Source organism: Tamandua tetradactyla, chromosome 7 (assembly GCF_023851605.1).
Source record: "Tamandua tetradactyla isolate mTamTet1 chromosome 7, mTamTet1.pri, whole genome shotgun sequence".
NCBI lineage: Eukaryota > Metazoa > Chordata > Mammalia > Pilosa > Myrmecophagidae > Tamandua > Tamandua tetradactyla.
The window spans coordinates 55,220,761-55,234,871 of NC_135333.1; the positions used below are offsets into that span (position 1 = coordinate 55,220,761).

Below are 14,111 nucleotides of genomic sequence, written 5' to 3' on the forward strand. Positions count from 1 at the left end.
ATTGTAAATCATACCCTGTATCCCTCACATCTAGATAGACTCCACTGACTACATGGATGGTTTATGGCTTTCAAACTTGAACAGGATCCTCAAAATAGCTCTTGACATGCTTATCACCAGGAACTGCTGGCCACACCAGCTAGGGCACCACCAAAATGGGAATCGCTCTGTGTTTCTTTCTCTGGGGCATTTCTAGTTATTAGGCAATACAGCCAATTTCCTTCCTTCCACCCAAGAGTTATTGTGAGCAAACAATGGAAATCCAGCTCTCTATTCATGTTTGAATTTGGCCATTGTGTGTCCTTCTGTGTGTTTGTCTGCTTGGCACCACTGAAGTGCAAGATCTAATGCGTTTCTGGACACAATTCAGCTCTAGTTACCTGATGACATAAAAACACTGTGGGTAGAGACCGTATCCATTTGCAGATCTTACTGAAGGACATTTTGCTTCACATATTTTAGCAATTCTTCTTTATGTCACTAAGCAAATCTTGCTCTATTCACATACTTAATTGTTCACCCAGAAAATATTTTGACTCTCATCCAACGCTCAGGTCCAGTATTCAACTATGCACTCTCAATATTCTTTAAACGTAGGCTGTGCAACTAATGTATGACATCCTTCACTGCGGAAAGCCCATCAGGTAAAAAAACATATGTATTTATTGTAACTTTTAGGCCTACAGAAAGGCGTTCAATAAATGGATTTAATGCTTACTCAAAATTTAAGAATCCATTAGGAAGTTCAGTTTTACTATGTCAGGGTGATACGTTTCAGGCCGTAATCATAGCCTTTCCAAATCCCATTTAAAGTAAACCATTTATTTTTTCTACTTTTCCCACAAGTGCCTTAATGTAGAATTTGGATACCTTTCAGAAGAGACCTGTGAGGTAATGCATTTGAGAGACATAACAATATTTATAAAGTTTGGAAAATCTTTTGCTAAATGAGTGGGAGAAACCATCTTCAGAGTTGGCAGGATGGATAATAATATTGATACTGAATTTGGTTGTTTCGTATGATTTTTATAACAGATGTGGGGAGAATGTTCTCCTTATTATTATTCTTCAGTGATTTATAAGGCAAGACTGGAATTTTAAGGGTTCAGGGCAAATTATTATAGTGCTAAGAATAGTCATGTTGTTCCCATTTTTTCCAGTGCCACCTCTTTCATTTGGTGATATTACATAGATTTTAATTAAATAGACAAATGAAAAGTGCCTAACGTTTGTCCTTGTTTCACATATAATTTGTATAATCATAAGGGGGAACAAAGCTTCATTAGACAGTCGCATTCTCATTCTCTGCTTGTCTATTTAAAAGTTTAAGGCAGGAACCAGACCTTTCCTTGTATCACAAGTGGGCATCAATCTCAAATGAGAGGAGGGTGGTTTGGGTCTCTCTGACTCATTTGGTTCCTGGGCTACTGTCACTGACGGTGGAAACTGCAATATGAACACCTGTCCATGAGGAACTAGACAAGATAACCAGCTCATTTCACACAGACCATTGTCCATCCATCAGATGGTAATTACTTTTAGTTCCCATCAGTCTCACCTGGATCCCAGCCAGTGGGCTGTGGGTGGAAGGGTCTGTATTGCATTTCCATTCATCTGAGCCATCCAGTCTCCTTCTTGCTTGTTTTCAATTACATTGACATGGTGGCTTTGGCACATAGTGAGTAAATAGCAATGTATTCAAAAAGAAAGGTCTGAAAGCCAATATCTGAAATATACTCTCGAGGTTTCAATGAGTACAATGAATTTGGCACAGGAATTCTGGCATTCTGACCCAAAGTCATAAAATACAATTAATTAAGTTAATTGTAGTGAATTTGTAGAAAATTTCATGAAAGCCAAAGTCTAGAAAGCAGTGGAAATGTCAGTGGCTTTTCTACCAAGGAAATAATTCCTAAATTAACTCAAATGTTGATTTGATCAGAAAAAGAGGTGGTCGGAAGTATTGTTGAAAGACATTTTTTTTGAGGGGGTGTACGGTCTGGGAATTGAACCCAGGTCTCCCACATGGAAGGCGGGCATTCTAACCACTGAACTACCCACGCACCCTGAAAGACTTATTTTTATTTTCACTTTTTAAATATCTACCTAGAAAGAAAAAAAAACCCTCGATATTCTGAAATACTCCAAGATTGATTTTAAGACGATTTTATTAACGTTGTACTCCTCCCTTCCCCTTCCTCTCTTTAACAGGCATCCCTTCTTTTGCCCAATTTACTCTCTCAGATTTCTCACTCCAAGACCTTTGCACCTCTTCCAGTATAGTAGAAATGATCAAAATTAAAATAAAGTACTTTTTATTTCATTACATGATTCCTGTGCTAAATTAAGCATGATTGCCAAATCAGATCTTTTCTCCTGCCCTTAACTTTCTCTCCCACAACTCTTGAACTCAAACCCTTTGACCATCCCCCATGATTAACTTTCATCCAACCCCCATCTCCCTTCACCTTCTCTTTTTTCAATCTATGGCACATTTGAAGTACTAAATTTAAAAATAAAAATTCAGAAAACATAAAAATTATTTTCCATTTGCTTCTGCTTTGTTGTGTCTCACTAGAAAAGCATTTTCTCCAGGGTGTGAAACATGACTTTCTGTCTTTGTAAAATCTTTTGAAAAAGACAATCAAATATTTCGGCAGACATTTCATAAAAGCTAATGTACAAGTACTCTACCTGGCACCAACCACACAGTCATTTCTGCTGTCAAGAGTTTATAGCCTAAGAAAAGAAGAGTGATATTTACAGTAAATAAAGTGTCCTGAAATATCATAGGTGCTATAATAGAATTCTAAATAGGATGGAGGACAGGTATAGAAGAGGGTATAATTAATTCTCAAGGGGAATCACAAAAAAATTTCGAAGTGATTACACTTGAGATGAGTACTGCGGGTTGGGTAGTGATCAGCAAATGGAGTGCAAAATTGGGGTAAAGACCCAGAGATATGAACTTGCATAGTGTATTTGGGTCTAAAGGTAGTGCAGATACAAAAGAGGCCATGACCATGATGATACTGGAGAGAGAGTGAAGGCCTTTCTTCCAGTTGTCAATGGAGTGCCATTGTGCCCCACCTTCTAAGCAGAAACAAACAGATAGTTGTTAGAAAATGATTCCACTGGTGATGGGTGGAGGATGCATTTGAGACAAATGTGATGGCCCAGGTAATGTGTGATGGGCATCTAGAATAAAGCTAAAGTAGTGAGGATGGAAGAGGTCAGGGAAAAGAGACAGTCAAGATATAGAAGTATGGCGGTACACTGGTGGCTCAGTGGCAGAATTCTCGCCTGCTGTGCCAGAGACCTGGGTTCTAGTCCCAGAGCCTGTCCATGCAAAAAACAAACAAACAAATAAATAATAAAATTAAAAACTGGAAAAGAAATAGAAGTAGGTCACTGATGAGAGGCCATCAAATAAAAGTCATATACATAAGAATAAAATTATATGATTTTTTACTGTTTGGGCGTATGAAACTGAGGCAGAAATGTTGCTAGCAGTGACAGTGTTGCTCAATGGGAGGATGGCAGAATTTGGGAGTCAGAGAGCTTGAGTTAGAATCCTAGCTCACTCATCCTCCAGTTTAATGACTTCGGATAAATCAGACTTTCTGAGCCTCAGTTTTCTTATCTGCAAAATGGGGAAGTGATGAAATATATTTTATAAAATTACCTGGCAAACTAGACATTCACTAAAATGTTAAGTCAGAATATCTTTTGTTGTTGTTGTTGTATGCTGTAGGGCGAGGTCACATTCATTATTTTTTCCTGTGAGTATTCTACTATTGCAGCACCATTTGAATTTTTTGTTTGTTTGTTTTTTGGAAGGTGCATGGACCAAGAATCAAACCCGGGTCTTCTGCATAGCCGGCAAGAATTCTACCACTGAACTACCTTTGCACCCCTCAAAATATCTTTTGAGAGAGGGCCCAAGGACACCACTTCACAGCTGCAAGCCATAAAGTGGAGCTGTCAAAGGCTAGGAAACAATAGAAGAAACAACAGAAGAAAATGACTGGCCACAATAGTAAGCAGCAACTGAAGATGAAGTGGCTATTTAGAGCTCATGGATCATGCCATCCTTAAGGTAAAACACCGCAAACAGTCTCTATGCTCTCTGGTTATAACCACAAACCAAAGGAGATGTCCTCGCATGGGTACAGGGTGAAAACAGCAGTTGGGAACAACACAGGGCCTTTCAGTCTCACCTGCATAAAAGACACATGCCCGGTGGAATCGTCTTCAAAGGTGAGCAGTATGCTCAAGGAGGCACTTTGAATACAGCATAGCAAATTCTAATGAAGCCAACTGTAGACTGTTTCCGATGACATTTTTTATTTTAAAAATAAAGGTTCTATTTTAATCCAGAATGACTGGTGTGCATTAATTGGGTAATTGAAACAAGAGATTGATTGAGAGAAGACATTGTTTGTAAACTTCTACTTATACAGTTATACCTCATAGCTTTCATAATTTGTATCAATTAAAGAAATATAAATTGACCAGCGCATTAAGGTTACATTATTAAAGCATGAGTACTTAGGTATGTAAATATGTATGTAAAATTATTAGAAATGAATTAAATGGTTGGTTGTCATGAGACTATAGCTTATTCTCCAACTTGGATAATTAATCGATCAACAAAAAATTATCAAATTCACTGTAAGTAAAATGTTTAGGCCATTGATGATTACAATGAGCTGCCAAATGTAATCAAAGAACATATGCAGCCCTTGATCTGAAATGTAAGATGCATACTGATGAAGTGACAAGTACATGAGCCAAAGGTAGTATACGCTAAGACCGAAATAATGATCTCAGCCAAAGCACTATGGAAATCCAAGGGAGAGAGAGCCAGCTGAGGGTCAAGGTGCTGAGAAAGCTATGTGGAGATGTTGAACGTGAAGAAAGATGAGCAGCTTTTATATATTTGAGAAAAGGAAAGAAAACAATGCTTTTTGTATATCTACTACAACCCCTCTCTATCCTAGACTACTATTCTCGCCAAAAAGACAAACTTCCAGATTGAAAGTAGAAAATGTCAAGATGGAAAAAAGTTTTCTTCATCAAAATAAAAGATAATATTTTTAGTGTGTACCATGTGTTAGGCACTGTGCTAAATACTTTCTCTGAATTGTTTTATTTAATCCGGCCAACAATTCATGAGGTAGGTATTATAAATAATCTCTTTTAGACATGAGAGAAACTGAGGAAATTACGCAGCTAGTAAGTGATGAACCCAGGCAAAACTTTGAATCATTCGATTCTACTTCTTTGAGCTGATAAAATGAATTTTCAGAGCTGGCTTAAAATAGATTATGAACCACAAAGTGTTTGTTAATTCATTCAGCAAATATATATTGAGCAACACCGATAGACGAGCCACATGCTAGGTGCAGGAGATATAAAGACATGCCATTGAGCCTGTAGTTTAATGGTGGAATAAAAAAATGAACACCATTTGAGAAGACTTTCCAGAAGTGACCTCAGAGTTTGATTTTAAAGGAGAAGAAAGCACTCGCCAGGTAAATAACGATGGGAAAGACATTCCAGAAACAAGGAACAATATGTCCAAAAGTATATAGTTGAGAGACAACAGGTGTGTTTCAAGGAAATACAAAGTCATGCATGGCCCAGGTTATTTAAGGGTCTCTAACTCAACACCAGAAGGACTAATCATTCAAGCAGCTGCTTATCTGGCTCTGACCAGGTAGCACAGTTTTGAAATCGATATAAAATGTTACAAGTGAGCTAGTTTACATACTTTTTAAATTTTTTTTATGTTTTAGGTCCTAAATCTACTAAATGCAGTGCCTATTTTACCTTCGTGGCATGTCTCAATTCCTATTAGCCACATTGCAAGTGCTCAATTCTCACTTGTGACTAATGGCTTCCACAGTGGGCAGCATAGCTCTAGATCATTCATTTACCTCATATATGTGTGTGACTTCATATCTTAGCTACACAACTACCTTTGGAAGCTGTTTGAGAATTGGGTCTTTAGATTTCATTTCTCCCAGTCTCCAGAAGAGTGCTGAGCACATAGTGAATGATCAGTAAGTAGTTAACAATTGCATGGTAATTGGAACTCATTAATTGTACTTAGTTGTAGACCTAAGCAAGCTCTCATTTAGGTTCTGGGGAACATATATATGTAGCACTCTCAAGATTATTCTTTCTATATCTACAAATAATATTTTTGCCCATGTTAGAGTGATATTTAATTACAACGTAATGGTTAAAAAATACAGTCCATCAGTTCAACTGTAATCCCAATAACTTTAGTTATTTAAAAAAACCCTCACAATGATAAAGTACACACAGCTTATGTAGTTTTGTGCATTGCAGCTGCTGTGTTGGTATGTTGGCAGTGGTGTTACCGTTCCCAGCAAATGAGTTTCCAATGTTATTTGAGAATAAAGCAAAAATTGACAGAACTACAAGGTGATAACAGACAATTCTGATAGAATAAGGAGCTCTCCCACCCCCCAAAAATACAAATACAGAAGATTTTAACAACATAATTTGTACACTTGATCCAATAGAATCTACCCAGTAACTAAAATACACCTTCTTTACAGACACATACAGACAGAACTTTCCCAAAACTGACGCTATTCATTGGCCATTTATTCTCAAAGAACTTTAAAAGATTGAAATTATACAGAGTATATTTTCTGACTATGATTTTTGTGGTTTGAATCATATCCCCTATAAAGATGGATATAGATGTGAACTCATTTGTAAATAAGATCATCAAAGATCCTATTAAGATGAGATCAAATGGGATCTGGGTGGGCCTTCCTCCCATATCCTGGAGTCCTTAAAAGAAGAGGAAATGTGGACACAGAAGTAGTAGGAGCCAGAAGGAGAGAGAGGACCATGTGACAGAGACAGAGTGTGAGTTATGGATTTCTGACAAACCACCACCAGAACCCTACAGTCTTCAGAGAATGAACAGCTTTGCCAACCCCTTGATCTTGGACTTCTAGCCTCAAAATGATGAGACAGGAAATTCCTCTTGTTTAAGCCCATCAGTCTGTAGTATTTGTTATAGCAGCCTGGCAAAGACAATAGTATAATTAGGTTAGAAATCAGTAACTCAAAAAATAGAAAATTCCAACATTTTTGGAAATTAAGGAATATATGTCCAAATAACTCATGGTTCAAATAGAAATGAGAAATCACAATAGAAATGAGAAAATACTATATACTGGGATGAACCCAAAGTTGTGCTTATAGAAAATATTTATAAATATGAATAAATGTATTGAAAGGAAAAGAGGTTGAAAAGTAATGAACCAAGCATGTATCTCAGGAGGTTAGAAAAAGAAAAGCAAACAAAATTAAAGAACATAAAATAAAATAATAAAGATAGCAGGGAATAGTGACAAGGAAGCAAACATACTGATAAGCTCAAAAAAGTCGAGTTCATTTTTTTAAAATACATTTGATAAAATCTAACAAAAATGATCCAGAAACAGAGAAGGAACAAATATATATAAAGAATTAAAAAGGAGGCATCACTACAGATTCTGCAGACATTTAAAAGAAAAGATATTATGAACAACTTTATGCCAGTAAATTTGAAATTTTAGGTAAAATATAAAATTCCTAGAAAATTTCAATTTCCCAAAATGGACAATAATAAATAGAAAATGTGAAACGTCTTATTTAATAAATATAATCCATAATTTAAAATCTTCCCACAACAAAAATGCCAGTTCCAAATAGCACCAAAGGGAAGGAAGAAATAATGCCAATCTACTCAAACTCTTCAAGAAAATAAAAGAAGAGGAAATTGCCCAGACTTATTTTGTTGATATCAAGGCCCATAAAAGGTATCACAAGAAAGGAAAATTAAAGGCCTATCTACTCATAACATAGATGTAAAAATCCTAAACAGTATATTAGCAAAGAGAATCTAAACATATTTTGAGGGAAGAAAATCAAATCTAATTAGGGTGATGCAAAGAAAACAAGGTTGATTTAATATTCAAAAAATCAATTACCTTAATTCTCCACATTTACAAACACACACACACACAAACATACACACAAGAAAGTCAATATGCATTCATACTTAAACTCTTAGAAAACTGGAGGAAAATCAAATCCTAAACATTGTTATATTAGCAAAGAGAATCTAAGAATATTTTGAGGGAAAGAAAATCACAACCAGTTAGGTTTATGCAAAGAAAATAAGGTTGATTTAACATTAAAAAAATCAACTACCTTAATTCTCCACATTTACAGAAAAAAATAAGAAATAAAGTCAATATGCACTCATAATTAAACTCTTAGCTAACTGGGGACAAAAAGAAATTTTTTAAATCTAATAAAATGTTTCTACAAAAAAAAAATAAGAAGATAAAGTAAGAAAGGGAGAGATTAAAAGCTTTCCCATTGAAACCAGAGAAACACTGACGTACCCACCAGCACCATGTCTATTAAATTTTTTACTGTACATTATAGCCAATGTAAGGAAAATTAATAAATGTATGATGATTAAAAAGAAAAATATCGTGGGCCACGGTGGCTCAGCATGTAAGAACGCTTGCCTGCCATGCCCGAGGACCTGGGTTCGATTCCCGGTGCCTGCCCATGTAAAAAAAAAAAAAAGAAAGAAAAATATCTGTCATTATTTGCACATAATATGATTTGGAATATAGAAAATAAAAAATAATCTGCAAATGAAATATTAGAATTAAGTGAATTTGTCAAGATTGCCAGATACAGGTTAATATACAAGATTCAATTGTGTTTTTTATACCAGCAAAAAACAATCAGGAAATTAAAATTTTGTAAAAATACCTTTTACAATAGCACAAAAATGCCAAATGCTTAGGAACAAATACATACATACATACATACATACATACATACATATAAAATTGTATTAAAAATAAATAGTAAAGAAAATAAATAAATGGATATATATCATTTTCAAAAATTAGAAGAATCAATATTGTGGCAATGTCTTTTCTCCCCCAAATTCACCAATCTATGGATTCTAAACAACGGCAATAAAAATTCCCTTGTGTGGACTTGATATTATAATTTTAAAACATATATGAATCAGCAATTCTTTTATGGGACTTTATCTAAGTGCATAATTGCAAAATGACATATGAGTACAAGATCATTCATTGTATTATTATGATAGCAAAAGAATGGACCCAAATAGTAGGATACTACTGATTAAATAAGTTATGATAACATCCATATAATGGGACACTATGCAAACATATAGCAATATGAAAATACCTCTAAGATACAGTGAGTTAAAAAAAATACATGTGAACAGTGTGTATAATACGCTACCTTGTATGTTTTAAAATAATAAGAATCTATTCTTATATACAAGCAAATTCAAAAACAGGAAGGAAAAAATGTGTTTGAAAAGATGAATACATTCAAATATCCTTAAGTTTTGCAGTTCTCCTTTTCTATTCACTTTTGGGAATTTTTCTCAAACTCCATCTCAATAAAAAAGATTCTTCTTGATATGAAAGAATCATCGCACTTGGTATCTAAGTTTTAGTTTGAGGGTCCAAAGGACCAAAGGAAAACTAAACTCCAAGCTATTGGTTCCTCTGACTTATAATTTTCAAATGATAACCGCCCCACCCCCTGCCAGGTAGAGAACTGACCTGCAAGTTTTCCACTGCCCAACTGGTATAATTTAGAGTTCTAGGAAGCCCAACACACTCTGAAAAGCAGCCCCCCTTACCTACCTGCCTGTTGCTGAACTTTCAGAGCTGGACAAATTCAAATGCTGAAGTAAGCTCATAAGGGTAATAGGTTTCCCCAAAGACAAAAGGACACCAAAAGGGAAAGCAGGGGAAACCTGTAAAAATGAATAACGCACAGCACACTCACAGCCCTTAACCACGGTCTGGTCCTGCCACCCACAACTTGAAGAGGAAAGAACTGGACTGACGCCTTCACACTTCCACAGTAGCTCCTTACATATGAAATGAGCTATATCTGAACAGCCTTACCACTTCCAAAAGAGATTACTTTTCTTTTGACCATTCAGATCACGAGTAGTTGTTATGCCTAGACATAGCACTTCTTGTTGTTTTGTTTCTGATTTGTTCATTTGAGGCTGTCAGTTAATTACTCACTTTGTCCCACCCTCCATTCCACAGGGCATCTTGATTAAAAGTGTTGGCCCCAAACCTTGTTGAGTCTCACATTGACCCCAGTAAGTAAACGCAAGTCAGCTAGTTAGAACCCAGAAGAAAACATTTTTCAAAAAAGCATATATATAGAGGGGAACTTGGGTTAAGTTTTCATGGTGATTTGACTGGGTAGGTGGTTCCTCCTTGACTGCCAACAGATAACTTTTGCCTCTCCTTTGTAAATTGAGAAGCAATGGAAAGAACTAAGGATTCTTGGTGAAGGGGGATGGGTAAGGCTGACAAGTCCAAGCAGAGTTGGTCAATATTTGGGGAAAGTCTAATTCAGTTCGATATAATTTTGAATCTATCTCTCATAGATCACCATACTGAACAACTCCTAAGTCATCACAAAACCAAATGCTTTTGTCCCAACTAGATGAAACCAGCATCTTAAGGGTTTAAAGCATGTACTTTTCATATAGCTCTTTGAAAAAGTCACATGGCACAATCCGAAAGACTCCATAATAGCCATTCAAACATTTCCCTAGTGATGATACTGCCACTTCCATTATTATGTCTAAGAAAAAAAGCTTATTTTTCCTTCATTTAAGCTCTACAAATGAACTTAGCATTCCTGATTACTGATTGCACTCATAATATTGCTACTTATTCTAAGAATGAAAACATTTTCCTTCAAAGAATTTTGTACAGCTATGCCCACCATAACCCAAAGTGGAAAATATTGAGCATTTTTTTCTTTAATTTTAAACATACAATCACCAAAAGGTTTCTCCTTGTGTCATAATGGTTCGTGGTTTTAATTTAATTACATTTAAATTAATTAAGCATCTTTGTTGATTAATTTATATGACTAATCACCAAATCTCTACTTCAGTTTGGGCAACGTCGACTGACTTTTAAGGCCATTGGAGGGAGAATGAAATATATACTACTTGAAACAAAAGTGGTTGAGGCTTGAGTGGTTAGCAACCACAGTTCACGACTTTTCTTAATCTACACTGGTTTTACAATTGATACTCTTGACTAAAGAAGGCGAAAGGGACTTTGCTTTCATATAACGATATGGTATTTATGAAGCAATTTGCAGTCAAGGTTGTAAACCAATTATTTCTTTCTCTATCAAAATACCAGACACCTCTTGAGCAGGTAGTTGACAAGCACAACTTCAGGGTAGAAGGAAAGTGGCTACTTTTCTTATTAAAGGCATTAGGGCTAAATCCCATCCTGTGTACTTGGGAAGTTGGGTGGATAAGAATGTAATGCTAAGAAATCTCCTAATATACGTAGGATGAAGTTGTGATTGAATCCTGCCCTGAAGAGACCAAAACAGGGCCTATACCAACCATGGCTAGACATCTAAAGCCACAGCAGAGAGGGCCTTTGTTTTAAAGAGGTGTTCTGAAAGTCTCCTAAATTGCATGAAACTCCATTTTTCCAGCCTCAGAAGATTAAGTGCTATGTCAGTTCCTATCAGAAAGCAGAATCTCTGCTTCCAAGAAATCAGGTTATTTCAAGCCCACTGCTATTGCCTTGTCGTTTGTCTAACCCTGAAAGCAAACTTTTTTCCAAAAATTATCTCCTAAGGAGGTTGCTACTCTTGTTATTCTCTGCAAACTACTTCATTATTTTATGTAACCCCCACTGACCACCCCACCCCAGCCCCAAACAGCAATGGCCTCATGCATAAAATGCTAAACTCTTTATTCCCCACTCAAGATAAAAGCCATATGATTTCTCTGTTGCACTGAGTAGTTGACTAAATAAGAAGTTCAAAAATCTCCTTTTCGTTCACTTTACATAAAATATCCTAAGCATATATACATAAAATATTTAAAAATTAACTTTATTCAGGGACTATTTGCCAGTATCTAGATTAACGTGATCATTTGCTTTTCATTTACCTTTATAAATCAGCTCTTATTTTGATCGTTTTATAAATCCTTAAAAAAAGATGAAACTCTAGCCCAGTAGTACTTGATTTTCATCCAGAGTACCAAATGTACCGAGTCTCCTAAAGCAAAGCAATGCCTATAATTCACGCATTGATATATGACATCAAAACAGCAGAACAGACCCAAATTACACTGTGCTCCTCAGAGAAACTGACATGTAACATAATTATAAACTCCATCAAAACACAGAGCATGTTTGTTGTGACAAACCTCAGGACAGTACTTGACTGATAGAGGGGCCTTACACTAATCTAAGGACAAATTTTATAGTTCCAGAGGTGAACCTAAAAATGGGTACCTAATAATAATCAGAGAATGCACAAAGGTAGCATGTCAGTTCCTTGAAAACATAAACACTCGTGGAATTGAATTGGCACCCAAAACCAAAGTTCTCATCATATATCTTTAAAGCCACCTTCTCAACCTCTCCACTGGAAAGGAAGAGTTCATTTGTTTTCAAGTTGTTTTAAAATAATGAAGTCAAGTAGTCAAAAGCATGAGTATTCTTCAGTCATTAGGTCCAATAGCTTGTTTGCTGAAAATGCAGATAAGGTACAATGGGCAGTGATATCGGAATTCCACTATGGATTTTGAGACAACTCGATCTCTGAAGAATGAGTAGTTGCTGTGATTCTTTGCATATACTTTATAGGGTATGTGTAATTCCATCTGAGAACAAGTTTGTGGCTGCTAAAGGAGGAATATGACTGGGCTGAGTTACCAGGGCCATAGTATTTTTTCCCATATATGTTGAGTGTTGATGTGTGCCCATATACTTTCTCTCTGAAGGTGCTAGAACGGTCTTATTCCCATTTTACAGGGAAAACAGGTTGTTTTTCACTTGAGATAGTAACAAATGGTGATGTTACCCTATTTAATAAACAAACCATAATAAAACTGCGTAAATCCCAAGAAGGGGGCCAAAACCTCCTGTGTTCCACTGGTACTTAAATGGGATTTGCTTCACGGCTGAATGCAAGCATCTAAGCCAGCTAAGTGGCTCACTGCTGCTGCTGTGCCCCATGACATCATCACTTGGCTTCCCAAAAGCTTCACTTTGGCTCCCGCTCTCTTGGCTGCTTTCCATTGATTAATGCTGCAGACGGATTGTGAAGCACGTATTCTACTCGTGCATGGGAAGTCAGATTGTCAGTTTTTCCTCCTTCCAAGCATTTGGATATGTAATGTTGCTACATTACATCTCTAACAACAACACAGAGTCTGCCTTGGTGTCTACCTGCCAGCTTCCCCACACTTTGTCCCCTGAAGAATCTGCACTTCCACACGAGGTTACATTCACGGGACTGGCCATTAGGGCTGGATCATGGCACATTACAAGGCTGCTTTTTGATGCAGGGACAAAGGGATAAAAAGATATCCTGGCTGCACCTGTAAAGGCAATGAATGGGCTTGCACCCAGGCAGTCTCAGAAGCCTGGACTGATCAGCACCTAGGTGGAGCATTGTCCTCCTGGGGTACCTCCTGCCACCCCTGCCTCCAGCTGGCAACACTGTTCTGATCAGGCAATCAAGAAAATCCAGGTGAGCTGAAAGTAGAAACTCTACTGGCAGTAGGAAGAATGTCACAGATGTCCATCTCTATAGGCCTTTGGCAGAAATAGCTTAACTTATAAATTGTCTAGAGTTGACATGGAAGAATCCTACCTGTAAGAATCAGTGCCATTGGCTATCAAGAGCATCCTATGGCTGTGTGGGGTCTAAATGCAGCAGGTGAAAAGCTGTGCTCCACCCGCTCAAAGCACTTAACATGAGGCTATGGGTCAATGATGCCCACCCAGTTGCTGGGTGATGAATGCTCCTGATTCATGGAGCATTGATGGGTAACAGTGGGGACTCTGAAAGAAGAACTTGACAAGTATTACAAGGATGGGTTGGCTTGAAGGTAGGGACTTGAACACATATTTGCAAACGAATGTTCATAGCAGCATTATTCATAACTGCCAAAATGTGGAAGCAATCTAAGTGCCCATCAACTGATG

General features: G+C 36.8%; 1 protein-coding gene across 4 annotated transcripts in view; it reads right to left on the reverse strand.

Moving 5' to 3' along the window:
* The window catches only part of LOC143689673 (uncharacterized), a 208,152-nt gene extending 194,268 nt beyond the window's left edge, over positions 1–13,884 (reverse strand). For all 4 annotated transcript variants that reach the window (XR_013178880.1, XR_013178878.1, XR_013178879.1 and 1 more), the window contains exon 1: positions 13,777–13,884. The gene's annotated coding sequence lies outside the window, so the exon portion shown is untranslated. The remainder of the gene's footprint in view (positions 1–13,776) is intronic.
* Positions 13,885–14,111: the final 227 nt, after the last annotated feature.